Source organism: Natator depressus, chromosome 9, assembly GCF_965152275.1.
Source record: "Natator depressus isolate rNatDep1 chromosome 9, rNatDep2.hap1, whole genome shotgun sequence".
Taxonomy (NCBI): Eukaryota; Metazoa; Chordata; order Testudines; family Cheloniidae; genus Natator; species Natator depressus.
Genome location: NC_134242.1, coordinates 76,679,394 through 76,701,797, shown reverse-complemented (window position 1 = coordinate 76,701,797; position 22,404 = coordinate 76,679,394). Strand labels below are relative to the sequence as shown.

The 22,404-nt window shown below is 44.7% G+C and overlaps 1 long non-coding RNA gene across 1 annotated transcript; it reads right to left on the bottom strand.

The window, feature by feature from the left end:
* Nucleotides 1-8,817: 8,817 nt before the first annotated feature.
* On the bottom strand, nucleotides 8,818-13,396 carry LOC141993586 (uncharacterized). The gene is made up of 3 exons (XR_012640893.1): nucleotides 13,271-13,396; nucleotides 13,039-13,176; nucleotides 8,818-9,394 (listed from the first exon to the last, which is right to left on the bottom strand). It is a non-coding gene; the product is annotated as an uncharacterized LOC141993586 (long non-coding RNA).
* Between the last annotated feature and the right edge of the window lie 9,008 nt (nucleotides 13,397-22,404).

The following is a 22,404-nucleotide window of genomic DNA, read 5'->3' as shown; positions in this document are numbered from 1 at the left end:
AAGAGCAAACTGGCCAAATGCCCAGTTTTGCCAAAAATGTCAGGACAGCCAGGACAGGGCCTAAAAGAGGGAATGTCCTGGCCAAAACGGGGCATATGGTCACCCTACCATGAGGCAACCAGTCATGAGCAGGCTGCAGGAACAAACACTGATGAGAAGGGAGGCGGGACAGATACGAGAGAGGAGGGGTGAGATATGGAGGGAGAACAAAAGATGATATTGAAAAGAAAAGCTGTTACAGTGGCTCCATGGGATGCTCGAACCATTCGGCTCTAAGGGGAAGGAGGGTGCTGACCTCACCATGACACTTTGCAAATCACTGCCAGCTGAGCAATGGGTCTAATTCTCGGCCATTCGCCTCTTCCCCCTTCCCCAGCTGGATAGGGTCTAGGGTTTCTCTGTGGTTCTACCAATCAGGATGTTTCTCATAAAAGAGAATTGAGAGCCCTTGGAATGGGGCCTTGTCAGGGACGAGAGAGAGGACTCATTTTTATTTCCATTCACTTTTGATTCCTGCTCCCGCCCCAGCACCATATATGTCTCTGGCTATGAGCAGGATGCTCCAGACCTTCATTTCATTTGCCTGCATAGTGGTCTTGCCCTTTGTTAACAAAATGCCATGGGAACAAGGACATGCTGGTGAGTGCCAAGAGCAGGAGGTCTGGGTGAAGATGCTAAGCTTACAGGCCCTGAATCAATGAGGGGTTCACCATTCCTGCTTGTAAAGTAATTCCAGAGCACTGGCACTTCCAAATGGCTCTCTCAGAGGAAAAGATGAGGGGAGCTTTCAAAGATTCAGTACAGAGAAGCACCCAAAATCTCAGGGACCCATTCAGAGCTGCCTCTGAACCGATTGTGTTTGGAACACTGTGATACGTCCAGCCACATCAGAAATACCATGAGCAAAGCCTCCCCCAGGATATTTCAGCTTCCAATCGGAGCCAGGGAAACATAGGAGGGGGGATAAACAAAATGCTCTTCTCCAGACCTCAGGGAAAGGCTCAGGTTGAGTTCTGAGCAAGCATTCTGAATGGTTTTAATCTTCCCTAGCCTCAGCATAGCATGCAAATGACTCCTCCTTGTTCACTGTCCCTGTTTTACTCTCCTTATGGACCCTGATCCAGCAGCTCTTCTTGAGGAAACTCACTCACTGATGGCTGGGGAGTTTGGCTTGGGTAAGGACTACAAGGCCAAAATGAAGACGGAACACACGTTATTCCCTCCTGGTTTCTCTTCTCCTGTCTGGCCACCACAGATTATTTTCTTCCGTGTTGTCCTTACGGGTACAAAATGGCCATGGACAGATTCTCTTCCTTTTGTTATATCCTTGTTGGTGCCCCAGCATAGTCAGTGTTCAGTTTTTCCAGTAGCACATATTGCAGAACTGCTCCTACAGGCCAGCAGGAAATCAGAGCACAATGATTTGCTTTTGTCTAGGTCCTACATATAAACACTGGGTATTATTTTTATTAGTTTCTCAATACAGTAGAACCTCAGAGTTATGAACACCAGAGTTACAAACTGACCAGTCAACCACACACCTCATTTGGAACTGGAAGTATGCAATCAGGCAGCAGCAGAAACAAAAAAAAAAAAAACACAAGGAAACAAAAAAAGCAAACACAGCACAGTACTGTGTTAAACATAAGCTACGAAAAAAATAAAAGGAAAATCAGCATTTTTCTCCTGCATAGTAAAGTTTCAAAGATATAGTAAGTCACCGTTCAGTTGTAAACTTTTGAAAGAAGAACCATAACGTTCAGAGTTACGAACATTTCAGAGCTACAAACACCTCGAGAATAGAGGTCCTGCTCTGAGGTTCTACTGGAACTCAACGGTGGGATTTTGTAGTAGCCATGATGATTCCAGAGGCCGTTCCCTAGCACACGGGTTCTCAACCTTTTTCCTTCCGAGACCCCACAACATGCTAAAAAAACTCCATGGCCACAACAACTGGTTTTCTGTATATAAAAGTCAGGGCCAGTGTTAGGGTGTTGCAAGCAGGGCAGTTGCCTGGGGCCCCGTGCCATAGGGCCCCCCGTGAAGCTAAGTTGCTCAGGCTTTGGCTTATGCCCTGGGCCCCAGTAAGTCTAATGCTGACCCTGCTTGGCAGACCCCCTGAAACCTGCTCACAGCCCCCCATGGGGCTTTGGACTCCTGGTTGAGAACCACAGCCATAGCAGCCCGGAATAATTTGAAGGTAGGTCAATTTTTCGATCTTACCTTCCTAACAATACACCCTTTCAAGAAGAAAAAATGTATCTCCCAGTGATGTATGTAATTGCATTAACAATTCATTTTGATTACACATTTTGGCCCCGAAATATGCCTCACATCTCACATACAGAATAACGAAGAAGAGGGCTTTGCGAGCAATCCCTGGGGTTGGCCAATGTCCCCTTCCCCTCACCAGCCACATTCAGACAAGAGCCAGCCACAGGCATTTAGTATGGTAATGTGGTAATAAGACTAATCAATAAACAGCCATGTAATACAAAGCGACAGTTGCAACTGGACCAAGTGTCTCTGGTGACATCATAAAGCAGGAGAGCGGAGCTCAAGGCACCAAAAGCCCTGGCTGGAATTTCCTTGCATTGCACTGTTGCACATATTTGTTATTTTTTATAATATGAGGTTAGAATGTTTCCATTCTGGCTTCCAAAAAAATCACATTAGCATCGGCAGAATGTCGCGGTGGGGCTAAGGGGGCCGCTCAAGCCACTCATTGGGAACTTCCCGAAACTGGAGAGCCTGTAAATATATTCTGTACATATGCGTGTAATCGAGTTGCACTCACAATGCTCCAGGTAAAGTCCTGTCAGCACTCCAAGAATAAAGACCCAGTGGCAGCATGCTTCCTCTCAGACTGGAGTTTGGGATAAGGGTTATTGGGAGCTCAGGCTTTGGATTCTGCGGGTACAGCCTCCCCTCAACAACATCCTCCCTGTGCCCCATCCGGTACCTTCCTACTGAGGAGCTGTGTTACAGCTTTCCCCCGCGCCCACCCCCCGCACCTCATAATGAATTTCACTGTATTTGCTTCACAAATATATTTTGATTAGCTGGATGGAATACAGGCACTCAGGGTATGACAGCTGTTTGGTGACCAGTATGAACCAAGATGGAGTTTTTTCAGTCCACTGTCCCATGCACGTAAGTGTCAGCCCAAAACCAGCATCCAACTGGCCCTCTTTGTTGGCAGCCTCCTCAGCGAGACCAAAGGCTGATGGGGCTGCTGCCCTCTCCCTCCTTTTGAGAAGCCCTCCTGGTCAGAGAGACATCCTCAGGTGTTAGGGTGGGGGTAGGCATGTGCTGTCACTGCCTCTGCTGTAGCTGGTAGCTAGTCTCTGGATAACAAGAGGATCCAGTCTCCAGCGCAGTTAATCTGGTGCCTTCCATCAACACCAAATACATTTTCCTGCACAGCTGAGCTCTCTAGATGCAGGACATTCTGCTCTCTCTAATGTGTACATAAAGCACAGAGATGGAACGGCAGAGTAACCCCCTTCAGACAGACCTGCAAACTCCCTAAGAGAGGAAACACACAATTGTGGGGTGTTTGGGGAGTCTGGGGTGGGGTGGGGGTACGTTTATTATTCTTCCTCCAGGCAAATAAATGGACACTCAGCGTGGAAAATTCTTGGCTTCTTTGCCAGATGTGCCCCATTCCTGTTATCATGTAATATTAATCAGCACGGCCTGTGTGTAATTTTGGAGTTTTGATTAGAGAAATCTCCCTTACAATAATAATCACTCTGGGGCCTGTATAAATACCAACGGCTCCAGGTTTGTTGGCTGGATAAAGTGGCATGTTGATTGCTGCGCTCGCCTGTTCATCAATCATTCAACGTTGCCCCTATGGTAGTCATCCTCCCGGAAAACTCCCTTCTTCCACACTCCCTCAGTGCTTGTCCTTTCATTAACAGCCTTCTTCCTCCTTCCCCTCCACCTCCATCCCTGCCTTCCTTTCCCTGCACTTTCTGTCCCGTTCCCCCGGCCTCCCCCGCTCCCTGCATTCATCTTGGATTATATCGTTTGGCTGCCTGGAGTAAAATAAATTGCAGGTTTTTGAAGGGCTGGGGCCATGTATATTTTTATGGTTAATGAATCTTCCTGTTTGAGTTGGGAAGATGGGAAAATTTCTTTCTAGCTGCCATGTTCTGCTCAGGCCAATTACATCCATGGGGGCGGAAACATACCCCCCTCCCAGCTCAGAAAAGCATCGACTGACTACAGCCACCCGGTATCTACCAGGGGCCATTAGCAACATACTTGTTACACAAACTGCCCAGCCACAGAAGAACAGTTCTGACGCTCCATAGCAAACTCTCCATTGCAATAGAATGAGATCAAGGAATAAACAGATTTCTTCTGCTGCAGTCTATTTTCCCTATCCTGCCATATGGATCAAAAAAGTGCTTGCAGATATTCAGCCAGTTGCTTAATTGTATGACTTCAGAATATACATCATTCACCTCTATATCAGGTGTACCCAATGGGCGGCCGTAGGGGCATCTAAGTTCCAGTTACTGAGTCAGCCCATTCGCAGCACAAACATGATGGTGTCTGTGCACACACACCCACACCACAGTGTATGGAATCACACCTGCTCTAGCATTTGTAATAATGTCACCCACGAACAGGTAGAGTTTCACTGAGGGCAAAAGTCCAGTGTGGACAAATAATTCACAGTGACTCATTTATTTGATGAATTTTACCTCTTTTTCCATTTTTGACTGGTCTGTGGGCAGATTGCAATTTTCTCTAATTTATTTAACATTCAAATTGATTCACCACCTACTCTTTATGACTGATTTCTTGGCCTATAGATTGTTCGCCTGCAGTTTGTTGAGTATATTTGACATTTAAAAGTCAAGCTATGCTGGTTAGTTTTGATTGGACACGTGCCATAAGTCACATGGTATTGTTTCTGTTCCCTGACAGGCTGAGTGTAATTCAGGTTTCTGGTGTGAATACTCACACTTCTGAATTCAAAATTCACTGTCTGGAAATATTTCCCACTGTTCTCTTAGAATTCACTCTGTTTCTATGAGCATTCTGAGAGTAATCTGCTCACTGCAATATTCATGGAGAGTGACATAGTCAAAGTGAATTTATTTAAAAATGCTAATAACTAACCACATAAAACTAGGGCAGGGGGTTGGGAATGAAGATGGGAAGAACTTTCCAGTCCTGCAGACTGGAACTGCTTCCTTCCCCCAAATGTCTGAACTGTAGTGAACAGCAAGGAGTCTCCTAATGCAAATTTCACCCTTACTGCATATACAGTCTCTGTCCCATTGTTGGGCTCCCAGAGAGGGACTCCAAGAAGACCCTTGGGGTATACTGACCTGGCAGTGAGTCCATAGCCAGACCAGTAGCTACTTGGAGTCAGTGCAAACTGGCCTCTGCCATGTGACATATTGGGTTGTGTAACCCTGATGCAGACCAGGGAACAGAATTCATTCCCCTATCAGCACTTCTGTGTCTCACACCCTTGTTACATTAACCCCATTAACACATACCTGGGACAGACAAACACAAACACAGAAAAAGAGCGAGAGGGTGATATGTTGAGAAAATATGTATTTGTTTTTCAGATTCTAAATCAGAATTGCATCCAGATGGGATTGGGGTCATACACCCTGACATTGGCTTCCCATTACACTGGTATTCAATGCAGATAGTTTTGCAAATTATCTATATAAAATATAACACATAGTTGTACGGGTTTTTTTTTAAATCCATTTCCCTAGTCACTCTCCATTGTGATGTACTTCCTATGTCTCAGGTTCCCTGCTCCTTTTCTCCCTCTTATTCTGTTGTTCACACATCTGGCTCCCTGCATTTTCCCCAGATGGACAGTTTAATTTGAGAATGATTTCCTTCCCCACAAATGCCTGGTCAGGTTATTAGATGCTGCTGACTCTTCTAATTGCTGTGTCAGTGACAGTATGTTTTGCAGCCTTGTTGTGTTGTTTTTGGACATCGGAAATGTTCATAATGATAATTATCAGGGAAAGAACATTATTTAAAAAGCAAACCAGATTTCTTAGCCTCCGGCATTATTTGCCAGTCTTGAGGGATAAACAACAAAACAAGTATGTGGATGAATCTCTTCGTTTGAAGAAAGGAAACAGTGACAATCATTGCTTGCTACTGGACTTCTGGAAATGCCTGAAAATGTCACACCTTAATGATTTTAAAGTGGAAGCAATGCTGAAACTATATCCTACCTTGCTGCTTTCTACCTCATCCTAATCCAGCTGCTTCAGGATTTGTGGAGCTCCCAGCCTCTCTTAATTGAAATAGTGTCTTTCAATGGTCTCATGCTTCAAACCAGCATTTCCCCAAACCACCATGTCATAGGAAACCAGCTGCAGAAGGAATCAACTGCCTCTCCCATCACTGCAAGACACCAAATTCCAGGGAGAAGGGAGGAGCTCTGCTTTCTAAATTTACTGACGTGTTTTCAAGTTCAGATACAACGGAGATGAGCACAGCTAAGCAAGTTACTTGTAGCACATAACTTATTCAATTGAATTTGCTTCCTTTTCTGTTTGTGAATTGGCTGTGACCAGAACAGTGTTCTCAAATGTATTCATTATCCAAAATGATTGGGGGGCCCAATGCAGAGTTACCTTTCTATTGACTTAAATGGACCCTTAATAATTTCTGCAAATAATTCTTGGTCTGTGTCTTATCCACAAGCAGATCACTGCAAGTATTCAAAATTCAAGCTATTTTATTAGCTACATAGGTCACAGGATGCTGCTTCTGATACCTGGCTGATGAGCCTCTCTCTTAGCATTGGGTTTCTGATGCCAACACTTCTGACTATAAATTCAAAATTTGCTTTCCATTAACATTCTGTGAGATTTACTTAAAATTCACTGTTTCCTGAACCCTTCCTGCCAGTAGCTCATTGCACTTGTTAGAACAGTAGTCAAAGGCAAACACGAAAGGGGCACAAGCACAATCCAAGTGAGTTTGTTTAAAAATCGGAATGATATGTGTGGGAAAGGTTTTGCAGCAGTTGCCCAGCTCCAATGATGAGTGCTTTAGAAATGTTTAGGAAAATGCTCCCCATTTCTACCCCATTTCCCTACCCCAACTACAAACCATCTGTCAACATTTTATTCCAGGAAAAAGAAACAGTAAATTATTTTCAACTGTTAACATGCTCCATCCTTCTTAACCAGAACAGACAAAGTTGTGGTTTACAATACTAGCAAACTATGTAAATCTGAGTCACTAGGGAGTTGTGGTCCTCTTGTTTACCTTGCAAATAATCTGCTATTAACACGATACCCATTGAATATACTAATATGCACCACCTACACTCACATTACACATGCATTGCAGAGTATGGATGTACATGTATTGTCAATGATCTTCCACATGTCACTGTACAATGCAAGACAGTTACTTCCATATGTATGCACCCCTCATCTCCATCCCTCTGACTTTTCCACTGATGGATTCATGAAGAATAGAGAGCTAACAGTGGGCTCTTGTCTATTGGACTCACCTCTGTTGAGAAGGTCTGTAGTTGAATTCAAAGCCATCTAAAGCCACCCCAGATTTCTACCACTTTCCATATTCTAGAAAGGACACTGATTGAAGGGAATGGGACCAGAGGGGCAGGGTCACCATCCCAATCCCAACACCCAGTGTAGGAGATAGAGTCCTTAGGAATGTTACCCCATAGCCACCTGTGGCTTTATCTTGATGATCTTAGCATGGACCTTATTGGCTTTTGATCTGGAAGAGCTGCCCCAGAGCAATATTCCCAAGGACTCTGTCCCTTATGCCGGGAGTTTAGATTGGGAGTGCAGTGGGAGGGGAATCTAGTAGAACAAATATTAGAGTTGCTCCTAGATCCTGGGACTGGTATAAAAGTCCTTTAGGCCTTCCCCACCATGCCCATGTTTGTAATCTTACTTAGGGGAACAGGAACTGAACTGAAAAGAGACTTTTGATTGAATTCCCCTCCTGATCAAGGGGAAGGCTAATTGGCAGGGGCAGCATGGTGTACAGGTAGGAAGCTTGTATGGCTGCTTCCTGTCCTGTAATTGTTCTGGGGTTCCGCTCTTAGTTATAGCAGTGCAAATCCAGAATAACCCCATTAATGTCAGTGGATTTACTCCAGATTTACACCAGTACCTGAGAGGAATCTAGACCTCAGCCTCCAGGGCTGTCAAATACATCACCTTCCCAAGAACTACAATTCACTTTATAAAGCAAACAAAACAAGAAAACACATGTTTCTTCTATGTCATTTAGTAAGGAGCTGAGAAACGGCGCAGCTCTCTGATTGATGAAATGTGTACTATATTTGGACTAAAGATTCTAATAGATTCTGATGTGATTCTTTGATTCATACCAGGCCATCTGGATTTGTTTCTATGAGATGCTGTTTTAATACACTTAAAATTTCCCATTGCGTCTCATGCACCAAAAAGAGAAGGAAGCAAAAAAGCAAATTTAATATCAGAAAGACCTGAAATCTATTAAATATACATTAAAACACATTTGGCTTCCCAATGGGTGCAAAATGCCATAACATTTTCCTGGGTTTCTGATACTGGCAGAAGCTCTGAATGAAAATAGAGTAGAAAGCCCAGATCCCTGCTCAGTAGTTCATGGTAGGGAGAGAGAGTCGTCTCCAGTTTGCTAACACAGCAAAAATGGGAAAGGTTTCTCAGATAGGGCCACAGAGGACACATTTCACATGTGTTTCTCTTAAAGATGTGCACAAAACCTGAACAGCAAGAGCTTTTCTGTTGCAAAATGGCCACCTTTAAGTCTGTTACTGAGTGACCAGAGAGGTTGAAGTGTTCTCCTACTGGTTTTTGAATGTTATGATTCCTAATGTCAGATTTGTGTCCATTTATTCTTTTGCGTAGAGACTGTCCGGTTTGGCCAATGTACATGGCAGATGGGCATTGCTGGCACATGATGGCATATATCATATTGGTAGATGAGCAAGTGAACGAGCTCCTGATGGCATGGCTGATGTGATTAGGTCCTATAATGGTGTCACTTGAATAGATATGTGGACACAGTTGGCATCGGGCTTTGTTGCACGGATAGGTTCCTGGGTTAGTGTTTTTGTTGTGAGTATTTGCTTCAGGTTGGGGGGCTGTCTGTAAGTGAGGACTGGTCTGTCTCCCAAGATCTGTGAGAGTGAGGGATCGTCTTTCAGGATAGGTTGTAGATCTTTGATGATGCGCTGGAGAGGTTTTAGTTGGGGGCTGAAGGTGACGGCTAGTGGCGTTCTGTTATTTTCTTTGTTGGGCCTGTCCTGTAGTAGGTGAATTCTGGGTACTCTTCTGGCTCTGTCAATCTGTTTTTTCATTTCAGCATTTGTGATTCACGCTGCATTGCATATCTGTCATGACAAGGAAGGAGACAAGGTGGCCACCCAGATGTGCCAATGCCCTTCTGTCCTGCCCTGCAGCCATTCCCCCGGCCCTCCCCACATTACTCCAGCCTTGGGCTCCCTCTGCCAATGTGTCTCAGTCCTGAACTGCAGCCTCCAGGTGCACTCTTCACAATTTGGACAGGTCTACACTACGGGGTTAAGTCGAGCTAAGTTATGCAACTCCAGCTATGTGAATAATGTAGCTGGAGTCAATGTAGCTTAGGTCTACCTATTGCGATGTCTACACTGCTCTGGGTCAACAGAGGAAACACTCCTGTCAACTTACCTTATGGAGTACCAGAGTCGACAGGAGAGTGACCTGAGATCGATTTAGCAGGTCTTCATGAGACCTGTTAAACTGAACCCTGGTGGATCAATCACCACAGCATCGATCCATGGTAAGTGTAGCAATCTGATTATCTGAAACCATTGGTCTAATGCTCCGTTCCCAATCTTGCACTCTAACACACCAGGCAGGTATACAACAGAGTGGAGAGATGTCAGGCAAGACATCAAACTTCATCACTGCACAATAGCTGCTCCAATAGTTGCCTTTGGACCAAGACTGTTACCTTGGTACATTGCCAGTGTTTGGGTTTAATTTATATTTGCACATCAGATGCCAGTGATCCTTCACCTCCTCTCCATGTAGGGATTTCATTTCTGAAGTGGTTGTCAAAGGTTAAGAAGTGCAGCAGCTTCATTTTTCCTGCACACTTTGCTATTAATCTGTGAGCTCCTTGTGGGCAGGTTCTTACTCCATGTCTCTACACTGTTGGTGCTTATTAAATAGCAAATCATTATAATAATAATCAGCTCACTGGGCCCAATTCAGACTTGGTGAAAGTCCATTAACTTCAGTGGTATGCCAAAGATTAGTATGGCCCGTTGATTTTGGCCTTGGAGCTTGGATTCTCAGTGTGCCAGGTGTGAACAATTGCTTGCTCTAGAACAATTCTTAGAATCACTGGAAGTTTTAGAGAGTGGATCTTGTGTCCCATATTTGCATTGAGGCTGGGGCAAGGTACTGGCAGTAGGGATGGTGAACCGCAGCATGGAGTTGCCATGTGCATAAGCTACTCCCAATATTGAATTTTAATTGAACTATCCTGAGCTTCGTAAGCACCAACACTGGGTTGGGATGTCAAGAGAGCAGATGTATGGTATTTCAGCCCTTCTGCTTCTTGTCCAAGTCACAACTGGAACATGCAAATGTGCACAATGAAAATTAAAGTAGTGAGAGAAAAATTTTGCCTAAGCTATTTAGGACCTAAAAAAAAAAAAGGTTGGTTTGGGTTAATTTCAAGCTTAACTCACTAGTTATTTTATGACAGGTTTCAGAGTAGCAGCCGTGTTAGTCTGTATCCGCAAAAAGAAAAGGAGTACTTGTGGCACCTTAGAGACTAACAAATGCTCAAATAAATTTGTTAGTCTCTAAGGTGCCACAAGTACTCCTTTTCTTTTAGTTATTTTATCTGAACCATACCAGTTCATCCATCCAGAAGCTAAAGAAGACCAGCTCCACATTGTGCTCCTGAAAAACAGTACACGTGTGTCTGTTCACCTGAAAGTCTGTGTGTGACTCAGTGAGTGTGCATGCTCATATATTTGTGAGTTTTAGTTCAGTGAGTGTATGTGGATTTTTGAGCGTGCTAACTGTGTGTGTTCTCCTTTTTGAACATCTCCAAATGTCATAGCTGGTATGCAGCCCAGTTTACACTCCCACTGAACGGCAGATGTTCAGGGTAGACTGAGCCAGCATCAGGCCAGCTTTCCATGCTGTGAGAGTCTCTTCATCCGCTACGGTTAGGGGAAAGTTTCCCCAAAGATAGAGTCAGCCAGCAGCCTGGAGATAATGGGAAGATGTTAAGGCAACACAGCCGGTAGCCATCAGTGCACTGCTAATAGCTGCTGAAGTCCATTGCATCATTGTTCGAAGAGGAAGAGAAATGCTGACCTCTGGCCACTTCGGATCCAACTTTCACTCAATGGGTAAAGAGTGCAGGAAGCCAGAACTGCACAGGAACAGGATGAGCTTCAGAAACCAGACCAAATGCAGCCCTGATTGGTCACAGATGGCCAAGCACACTGGGAGCAGTTCTCCCAATTTCAACACCTATAAGAATCCCAATACTAATGTCCTGGTGGGTGAATCCCTTCACATTTGAACCCTAGTGAAGGTCTGGATAAGAACCAGACAAATGTTTTGAGTTTCCAGAGCCACATTCTTTATAAACGCCACCTAATTTCACCACTGTCTTATGGATTTTTTTTTGCAAGATCACAACTTTCTAGGACATTGTGGGGAGGGGGTGGAAATGAATTTCCAGGATTCACCCTCTTTATCTTCCCTTCTTGCACAAGTCTTAGTTCAAGCTGACCCACATCTCTAACAAGGCACCTCACCTCACCTGCAACACTCCCTTTTTCCAGTGCTCTACGAGTGAACCCAGACCTAACAGAAACTTACAGTCATGCTAAAGTTTTACCCATGATCTGAAGAAAATTTAAAATCATTGCTAGTAAAAATTGAAGATGATATAAAAATTGGTGGAGTGGTAAATAATGAGGGAAGCAAATCAGCTACACAGGCTGATCTGGATCATTGGGTAAGATGGGCTCATTTGAATAACATGCATTTTAAAACAGCCAAATGCAAGGCCATACATGTAGGAACAAAGACTGTAGGTCATATTTACAATATCCAGTATCCTGGACAGTGACACTGAAAAGGACTTAGGGGTCATAGTTGACAACCAATTGAACATGAGCCCCCAACATGATGCTGTAGCTAATAGGGCAAACATGAGCATTGCATGCATAAGCAGGGAAATAGCAAGTAGGAGTCGGGAAGTGGTATTACCCCTGCATATGGCATTATTGAGACAAAACTGGAATAAGTGTGTCTAGTTCTGGTTCCCACACTTCAAGAAGGATTTTGAAAAGTTACAAAGGATTCAGAGAAAAGCAAGAAGAATCGTTCAAGTAATGGAAATATGCATTGGAGTGACAGACTAAAGAAGCTCAATCTATTCTGTTTATCAAGCAGTTTAAGAGATGTCTTGATCAGAGCCTACAAGTACCAACATGGGGAAGAGATTTCTGATAGTAAGGTGGTTCTTTAATCTAGCAGAAAAAGGGATAATGAGCTCCAGTAGGCTGAAGCTGAAGGTAGACAAATTCAGATAAGAAACAACACACCTATTTCTAACAGTGAGGGTAATTAACCACTGGAACATCATCTCTAGGGATGTGGTGGGTTCTCCATCACTATAAGCCTTTAAATTGAGACTGGACATTTTTCTAAATGAGATGCTTTAGCTCAAACAGAAGTTATGGGCTGATGTAGAATTTACTGGGTGAGAGTATAGGGCCCGTATAATTCAGGAGGTCAGACCACATGGTCAGAATCCTCCCTTCTGGCTTTAAAATCTATTAATTGTGCCATGATTTTATGATGTGGACAAAAATTAACTAAGGACTAGGCTGAGACACACTTAATCCATTTGCATTTGTCACATTCAGCAAGAAGATTTGCATTCGGTTTCCAGAAGGCCAAGATTATTTCTGGAGCCTACTGCACTGCTGAGCCCCTGCCAGACTGCACTGACCTGTGTCCCATGGAAAACTAGGACAGTTAACTAACAAGGCAGGTAAGAGGTCCAACAGGTACTATGGCCAGGAACCAGTTGGATGTTCCATGGACACCACAGAAGACTCAAAGGGCTCCATTGTGGCCTCACAGTTGCCTGCCAAGAGAAAGAGACAGAGGTGTTTAAGCCCGTCATGGACTGGGGAAAGCAGCCACTATCTCAGTCAGGTTTTTTATACAAGCTGGATTACCTGAGGAGGAGGAAGAGGGAGTCTGAAGGAGGCTGGTAGTCCAGGACTGAGAGAAAGGACCTTGTCATACAGTCGCCTGCCCAAAGTGAGGGATGGAAAACCCAGATGGAAAACCTGCCAGGGCTGGAAAAAAAACAACTTTGAATGGCTCCCTTTTAAATTAATTTAATTCCATTTTTAATAGTAGTTTAAAGGCAGACTTTAGCCAGTAACAAAAGGAGCTTTAAAGTGTCTAGGAACACTGAATGCTATGAAAGAGGCTGGGGAGCCCAAGGGACTTCATTAGGAATGCCAAAGACAATCATAAACCAGCTGCCAAACACAGCTTGCTGGCCTGTAGGGAACAGAGCTTTACAATGAATGTTGACCCACCAGAATCCCTCCTTATTCCTGTACCTGCCTCCATCGCACCAGAGTAATAGACACGGGTATGAGAATCCGCAACATGAGAATGGATAGTCCTCAGTGAAGGCTTCACTGTGTTTTACTTCTACTGTTAAAACTGAATCCAGTGTTTGTGACAGTGAGACCATTGTTGTTTGGAGCAGAGGTTCCACAGACTGTATCTAAGATTTCCAAAGGGGTCTTCACCTCCATTTGAAATTTTGTAGGGGTCTGCAAATGAAAAAAAAAAAAAAAGGTTGAAAACCACTGGTCTAGAGCCAGGCACAGCATAGGACGATGCTAATGCTGCCCTTCTCCCCACACACCTCACTCCAGAGCTCCAGCTAATTAATATCCCAAACCCACCTCCACTAGTCCAATCCTGGTTGCCTACAGAACTCTGCCAAGCCCCTCACTCCTGCCCTGCAGCACCCCTTCCTTCTGCTCCAGCCCTGAGCTCCCCACCCAGCTCTTCCAATACACCTCACTCCTGCCCTGCAGCACTTCACCTGCAGCTCAAGCTGCCTGCAGAACAAGGCAGTTGGTGGAGCAGTTTTGTGCCCAGACCAGAGATAATGTATAACTGAACTGCTCTCCCATTGAGAAGCTTGTCTTCAGACAAATCTCTCTAAATACATTCCAGTGCCCTGGGGTCACATGTCTGACAGGTTTGCATTGTACGATGAGATCACATGACCATTTCTACAGCATTAAGTTCCAGACACATCAGCAAAATATGAAAACAGCTGAATCTAATAAACAATCTCAAGGCTGGGGATAACGTGCAGCTACAGATAAGGAGACTTTCAGATAAACACACAGCATATGTATACATAATGCTGCTGCACAGAAAAAGAGCATTCCTGCTCTTGGCAGCTCCCCCAGACTCAGTAAGATCCAAAGAGCTCTGAGCACTAGCTGCCAAGCCCACAGCCATCTTGATAAGAACAGGTCATTTACATACAAGAGCTCACTAGAGCTCCAACCAGCCCCTGGTGGGGTAGGCTCTTAGAACCCTACTCAGAGATGTTTGGCCACTGATATCACTAGGCCTGATGGATGGATGACTCCGCTGGAGCTCAATGAAGGCTGAGCTATTAAAACACCAGCCAGAGCACTAGTGAAAACCACCCTACAGGAGGGCACTGTCTATGGCTTGTTCCTAGAAGCCGCGCTATGGGCTGTTGCTGGACAGCTGCTAGGATCACTGCAGTTGGCTTATCCTAGATAGAAAGTATGATCTAAAGGGCAGACTCTTAATATTCTTCCTCTCTAGGTTGGAAGTTTGAGTGGATTTCTCTGTGTAAAGTGTCCACATCTGGGCTTAGATACATGCTGCAATTTCTACAGTATTATCCAATGACAGTTTTTGAAAAGGAAAGGGATCGATGTAAGAATCACCAAGTCCACACTACCATGCCTAATTAGACAGAAAGATAGATTTGCAACCATAATATACGGAGCCAAATTCAGACCTGTTTTATGGAAAGACAAGAGATGGATCTGGTCCCATCAGCTAAGGGTCTCAAGACATTGGATACATTATTACATTTTTTGGCTGATCTCCATAGTCTTTAACTGCATTCATTATAATTAAAATGTCTACAAAGGAATCTGGCTGTAGACCAGGTTCACTAGTGATATCAATGACTTTCCAATATATTTGATAGCTTTAGCTAATGCCACCTCTAAGGTCTCCCCAGGTCTGTTTTCAGAGGGCAGAACTGAACAGCAGTGAGGTCAGAGACAAGAAATAAGAGATTGTCAAAGTGGACATGACCAGGAGAAGTAAAATAACTTTAACAACTCTTTAACCAATAGGCTGGTAGCATGCAAATTACTGAATGCAAACTGTGTGCCAATTGGCTGATGCACCTCGATGTCATAAATCCATCTATAACATGGATGGCAATACCCAGCTCTTATCTAGTCACTTTTTCCTTCAAAGCATTTTATAAATATTAATTAAGCCTCACAATCCTACTGGGAAATAGGTATTATTCCCATTTTACAGATGGTGAAACTAAGTGACAAAGAGGGAAAGGCATTTGCTTAAAATCACAATCAGTGTCAGAGCTTAGAAGAGAACTGGGGAGTAAAGCTACATAACATTTTTTGGACAAAAAACATTTTTTCAGTGAAAAATTCAGAGTTGCGTTGACTGAAACACGTCACAAATTAATATCGAATTTGTCAAATTGTTTCAGCAGAAAACACACAAAAAGTCCAAAAAAGACTAAATGACTTGTTTTGAATTTTACTTCCATTTTATTTTGGTAAAAGGTAAAAACACTGAAAACTGAACAAACTGTTTTGTCTTATGTTGAAATGAATTTTTTTCTGATTTTTTTTTCATTTGGCCGCTGACCCAAAGAAATTGGTTATTGGCACACCTCTGCTCAGGAGTCCTTAAAACCACTTTCCGTTTCAAGGCCGGAACAATGGCTGCTCCAAAATCTTACATCAGAAAACAAATCTTAAAATGGTTTTCTTCTGTAGCAGGAAATTTCTGGTGAGTAGAAGCCAAGAAAACATGCCTAATGTTGAGGTGAAGTGCATGATGAGGCCCAAGGACTGTGGGAAGAAATGGGCCCAGGGCATTTTGTGTCCAACATTTGTTCATTCACATAATAACAAGAACATTATAACAACATATATCTGCAGCACTTCTCACCATCTCACAAACTACAGTGGTGCTGCCCCCTCTGGAAGAAGGCAGTCAGATAACCAGTCTTTAATGGGTCTTAAATGTTTAGGCAGAGCTAACAATGTTATGGTGTCTACTTGCATAGCCCTCAGTTAATCTAAATCAGAAGGACAAAAAGCTGAGCTGCTAGTCCCTGTCAATGGGCCAACAAATTTATAAAATTTAGGAAAACTGACTAGGGCTCTGAGCATATCAGAGAGTTCTAGGCTTGCAGTTTTACGGATCGCTATATTGTTCAGAGGTGTGAATACCTGAATGCAGGTGGTGTGTGTGTGTATAATCCAAAACACTAATACTTAGAACTTCTATGGCACTTTTCATCCACAGATCTCAAAGCAGTTTACAATGGACTGTTACTAGCAGTGTCCCCATTTTACAGATTGGATGCACCTGTGCATGGGGATGTCTATATGCATGCATGTCATTTTCTTTTGTGCACCCAAATACATGCCAGGCGCCTTCACAAGATAAGTGAGAAAGTAATCCCAGTCCCACAGAGCTTACAAAATAAATGCCCCCTGACACACAAGCAAAGATCACAAGGAGACAAAAAAGAAAGGAAAGGAAGGTAAGTAAACAGGAGTAATGAATATCAGATGGTTAATCAGTGAGGCATGGATACATCTGGAAGTTTCCATTAATTAACTTTTAAGTGTGTGTGTGTGTAGTTATTATCTGTATCAGACCCTAAAGTGTTCCAGGTGCCTCCACATAAAAAAAAATGTGGTTCCCCCACCCCCTACAAAATTTAAGTGGGGGGGGGTAGGATAAGTGATGTCAACAAACAATGGAGTGGCAAAAGGGAGAACAATGATAAATAAGATAATAATGTTACTCAGTCTGTTACAAGCATATGCCACAGATTCACCTCTCTCCCCACCAATCCTAGCACTGTATTCTCTTTAACTCATCACACCAGCTCTGAGTCCCCATTCTCCTTTTTTGCCCCCTGAGTTGCACTGAGGTTTGATCTGCAAGATCAAACAAAGCAGATCTGCAAACACTGGGGTCTGCTTAGGAACCCATGGTACCTCTGGGCCCTTTGCAAAATGGGCCATTTCCACGATGAACAGCTAGGGATGCAACTTGTGGATTTATAATGACAAAATACAAAGTGATTTAGGATGTTTAGGAAGGTTAATGCAAAGCAGTCATAATTCCCATCCCTGGGAGGGCATTGATCAGCTCCACCTGAAATTGAAAATGAACTCAGAGGCTCTTTTGTTACACTGGGGCATCAGTTCTCAAAGGATATGAAATGCAGAACCAACTAGCCAGTGTGTGAGTCATTGCAGCCTGGTTCGTTATGGATGTGGAAAGTGCCGGTGCCTCCTTTGGGAAAGTCTGTGGAGGCCTTTGACACTCAAGGGTTCCTCAGTAAGGATGTCAGCACTGTGATCCGTCTCCCCTTCCCTTCAGACAATTCTTTTATTTCCTCCAAATTATTACTCGGTAATTAATTTCACTCTGCCCTTCGACGACAAAGAGGTTTCACATCACAAGTATACAAGCCCCGGCCCAGTGTGTGGTACTGTTAACCTGAAAGCAGGAGGCATAAAACTACTTTCAGCTCCAAATACAGAAGCAAAACCAGACAAATTTACATGAGAACATTTTAGTAATCTCCGGAGAGGCAGAAAATGTCTCTCAATTGAGCTTTGTGGTTTCATTTGGGCTTTGTGATTAAATGTGTGGCATGGTGGGTTTTCTCTAACAAAACCCAAGGAAGTCCTCACAAAGCTCACAGGACCTCTGGTACACCTTCTCCATGCAGAGCTTCACAAAACTCACTGCTTTCACTTCAGTTTCACCTTGACCATGGTGGTTTCAAACAAACCCTATATTTAAAGTGAAACACCTAGACTGAACCTGATGCAATGTTTGCAGAAATGCAGATGAACTGAAAGCAGAATTTTCCCATGGCCTTAAACACTGCATTTGAGGGGTAGTGTGCCCAGAGGGAATATCTGACCCATAATGAAGTATCTGCATTTCAGGGAGGGTTTGGGGAAAGACATATTTAACGTTCCCATTGCTTGTCCCCAAAAGGAGGCACTGCTAACCCCAATTTCTTAGCGAGATTCCAGCTCACTGTCCCCTTCTTTACTGCCACACTTTCCTTTTCAGTTTCCTTTCAGTAAAATCTGTTTTAGCCCGGCACTTCTCTGCAGTATTGCTGGTGATTGCCTGGTGTTTCACCAGGGTGAGGGAGGCATTTCACTGCAGGCAGTGAAGTGATCCCTTCATGAAGCATATTCTGCCATCATTTTACAAAGCAGACTCCCATTGAACTAGGGGTGGGATGTGGGCATGACCCCATAATTCAGAGCCTTCTCCAGTTCACTGAATAGTAGATTATGGTGTTTGTCTCCACTGGGTCTTCAAAACCCTTTATTCCTGTTTCTAAATAAAGGGCTTTCTGGTTTCTGCACTGGTGCTATTTTTCTAGTCAAATCCCCTCCAGAGAGCTCTTTTCGGGGAAGTCAAAGTCTCTCTCATTTCTGGCTAACCTTTCCAGTCCTAGTGTGTGCTCAGCCATGCCTTTTATTGCTCATGTGTGTGGAAACAACACAGCCCACATCAGAGCAAAGGCAAGTCTCCTGTGAGAGTGCTCACAGGAGAATAGGAGGAGATGGGGCTTCTTACCCCACCCACGGAAAGGAGAATGGAGACCTGTCACATGCTTCATTCCATTTATTGCACACAAATGGGACAGAGATCTGGCCATGTCGAAATGATCTTATTTAAAATACACAGCAGGGCACTAGAGGAAATGGCATCTCTGTTCCAAGCTACAGCTGCATCTCATCCAAAGGGGATTCAGTTGATGTTTCTGAGCCATCTCCCAGAAGCACTGGATAGAAAAGCAATAATATTAGGGTTTGGGGAAAGCAGTTGTTGTTGGGCATTTATCATAGTTTTGCCAAATGAGCCTCAAACATTGTGGGTTTTAATTCAGCTGACTCAGCTGCACAGCATCATCACATCACCTTGAGACCCAGGGCAATAGCATTTGGAGCATGGTGTCATCACGCTGTGATGCTGCCCTGCAGGTGTCATTCACTCCCTCCCGCCCTCTCCCAGAGTCTACGGTGAGTGTGGGTGACAGCTAAGGATTATCCACGGCTTCCATGCGGATAGCAAGCCAAGCAAGAAGTGCCTTGTGGTGCTGACTCCTATACTGCCTTGTACTTTGTGCATCATTTTTACCTGTTCAAAGTAAGTGCAAAGCAGCTGTAAAATGCTACCAAAAGACAAGGTGCAAGGCAGTGGAGAATGAGACTCAGAGTCTATTCCAGAAGCATGGGGAGGAGAGGTCCAGGCACTTCTTCATGGGCACAGCCCCACCAGCACTACATTCCTGGTATTGTCCTCACCCCTTCCTTATAGACCCCCAGTACCCAGTATAGTGTTGGGACTGGGGATACAGACAAGCCCATTACTTCGGGGGGAAGGAAGAGGAGACGAAAGGCTAAGGATCAGCTGCTCCAGATCTAAATGAAGAAGAAAACTTTTCAATAATTCAGGCCTCCTTGCATCTAGGAAGGACCTAATGTAGCGCTCACTTGCTGTGCCCTTTGCAGTGTGGCACAACGGAGCAGGAAGAGCAGCACAAAAATTAGTGGAGCAGGAAATTCCAAATGATGTGGAAATGATTGTGGTGAGGGAGAAATCCTGGACTTCCGTGACATAGGGTCTCTTTGCTCCTGATATTAACTTAATTAGGCCAAGAAGAAGTAGAACACCTTAGAAATCCCCATGCAAAATGGGTGAGTGGCCATTAAGAGGCAGAGAGAGTGAATGCAGGATGAAACTCAAGGTTGGGAGGTGCAATCTTAAACTGTTCAAGCAGATGCTGTGCAAGTTTCCATCACACAGCTCTGTCAATGCACCTGGTTCTGGCCCAAAGCACCCTCTGCTTTTTCAGTCCACACAACTCGGTGAATACACCTCCATCCTGCTTTCCAGCAGGGATCCCTGCACAGCCCTGTGTCCTGCTTTTCCTGGTGTGGGCCTCTCCTGTGCAGGGACTGTCACCCATGCTCAGTTGTGCTGTAGGTTGGTTTGTTTGCCATCCAGGGACGGTGAGTGTCCTTTTAACATGAGTGCTATTCAGCCATCTGACAAATGCCCATTTTTATCTTCTGGCTGAGAAGCTACAAAGCTGACGGTGACTTTTGAAGTCAGGACTCTAGAGATAAAATATAATGTCTATAGCCCACCCTGTCTAGCACCCTCCCCATATCTTCCCACTAATCAAGTTGGCAGCCCCTCCTCCTTCTCATTCATAGGCTTTTGCCTTTCTCAGGACATTTGTCAAATATTAAGTTTTAAGGCTGTGGTTTCCCCTTGATGCACCCCCACATCTCTTTACAGGTGGAGGTGGTAGGATATGTATTTTCACTGTAACTGCTGCAGAAAAGGAGACATCAGCAGACACAGACACACACACTGGTTCAATTACACTGTCAGGAGCACAAAGTAGGGAAAACATTGTACCAGAGCAGTGGGTGCATGTAACAGAGGCACAGGCATCTCCCCTCTTCTCTTCCCTCCCCCACCTCCCCTCCCCCAGGAGGAAACAGCCCCATAGTGCCTCATTTTCTTAATCTCTCTCTACATGGTAGCCAGAGACAACTAATCACCCACTAATTATTAATCAGTTCCCTGTGACTTTATCTTGACTGGCCTCTTTTCCATTCACCCTTCTCCAGGACCTTAGGCCAAGATCCACAAAGGTACTTAGACTCCTAATGTCCATTCAGGTCAACCCCACAGCCACTCATTCCCCACTAGTCTCCCCGCCCCACTCTTACCCTGTAGCCTTGCCCCTCCTCCCCTACATGAATGTCTCCATTTTTGACAGTGTGGCTAATTGGCCAGGCCCGGGCAACCTAACCCTCCCAAATTGCTTTCACATGGGCTGCCCACTGGTCCGCACTCCCCACTGGCTCCAGCTGCGAGCAGAAGGCTGGGTGCTGCCCCAGCACTAACTATGTTTATTTAATAAGGCTTAAAAACCTAATTCAGCTAAACTGAAACCTAACAGCCCGCAGCTGGGGTGGTAGCAGCTGGCGGGGCTCACCCAGCGCCCCCTTTTATCTCACTTCTCCCCAACCCCACACTGGTCATTGGGGGAGGAGGAAAGTTAACAGCCTGCCCAACTTGGAGAATCGTATTGGCCTGTGTAAACCCTGTTGGTGAGACTGGTCTCCCTGCCTGCTTCTGTCGCACCCAGGCAGCCTACCCCACTCATGCTGGGGTGTTCCCTGGCAAGCAGAGGAAGAGAGGCAATGAGTGGATTGCTAGGGTTAATGTATGGCCTATCGCCAGGAAAATGAGGTAGGTACACCCCAGGCTCTGCCTGCTGCTGGGGCAGTACTTTTAGCTGGGAGCTTCTGACTGGAGAAAATGGAAGGGAAAGAATGGAAAAGGAGGAGGAGAGAAAAGGGACTCTGTAAAGAGGGGAAATGAAGAATGGCTGGAGCAGAGGGGAAAGGAGAGAAGAAACGAATGAAAGGGAGTGACAAGGAGTGTGGGGAAGGAGGAGCCAGGTGGATACACAGCTGGAGAGATGCGTGACAGGTTGCAAAGAAGAGAGGGAAGGGGAGAAAGCCACGACAACAGGAGAACAGAAAATAGTAGCCCAGAGAAAGTCAGGAACTGGGTGAAGAAGCCTGGCCTACAGCTCCTACAGCATGGCCAGAGGCTCTGCTCTCGCTGTTTGCTGGGCAATACTCTGGTCCCTGCTCACTCTGGGTATGTCTACACAGCAAGCCATGATGTGATTGCTGCCAGGCTAGGTAGCACTTTGTGCCTTTGACATGTCTGAGAGAGATACTGCTCCCCCAGAGCAAGGCAGCTAGAGAGAGCAGCTGATTATTTCCCAGCATGAGCAAGTGAAGGCAGAGTTGGATAGGCTAGCCTGTTACTGGAGATGCCAGCCTGTGTCACTTGTGTGTGCTCTACCATGAGCCCGGCTGCTAGAAAGTGACTAGCCAGTGGGAGTGACAGGAGAGAGATAGCAGCTTCCCATTATGGA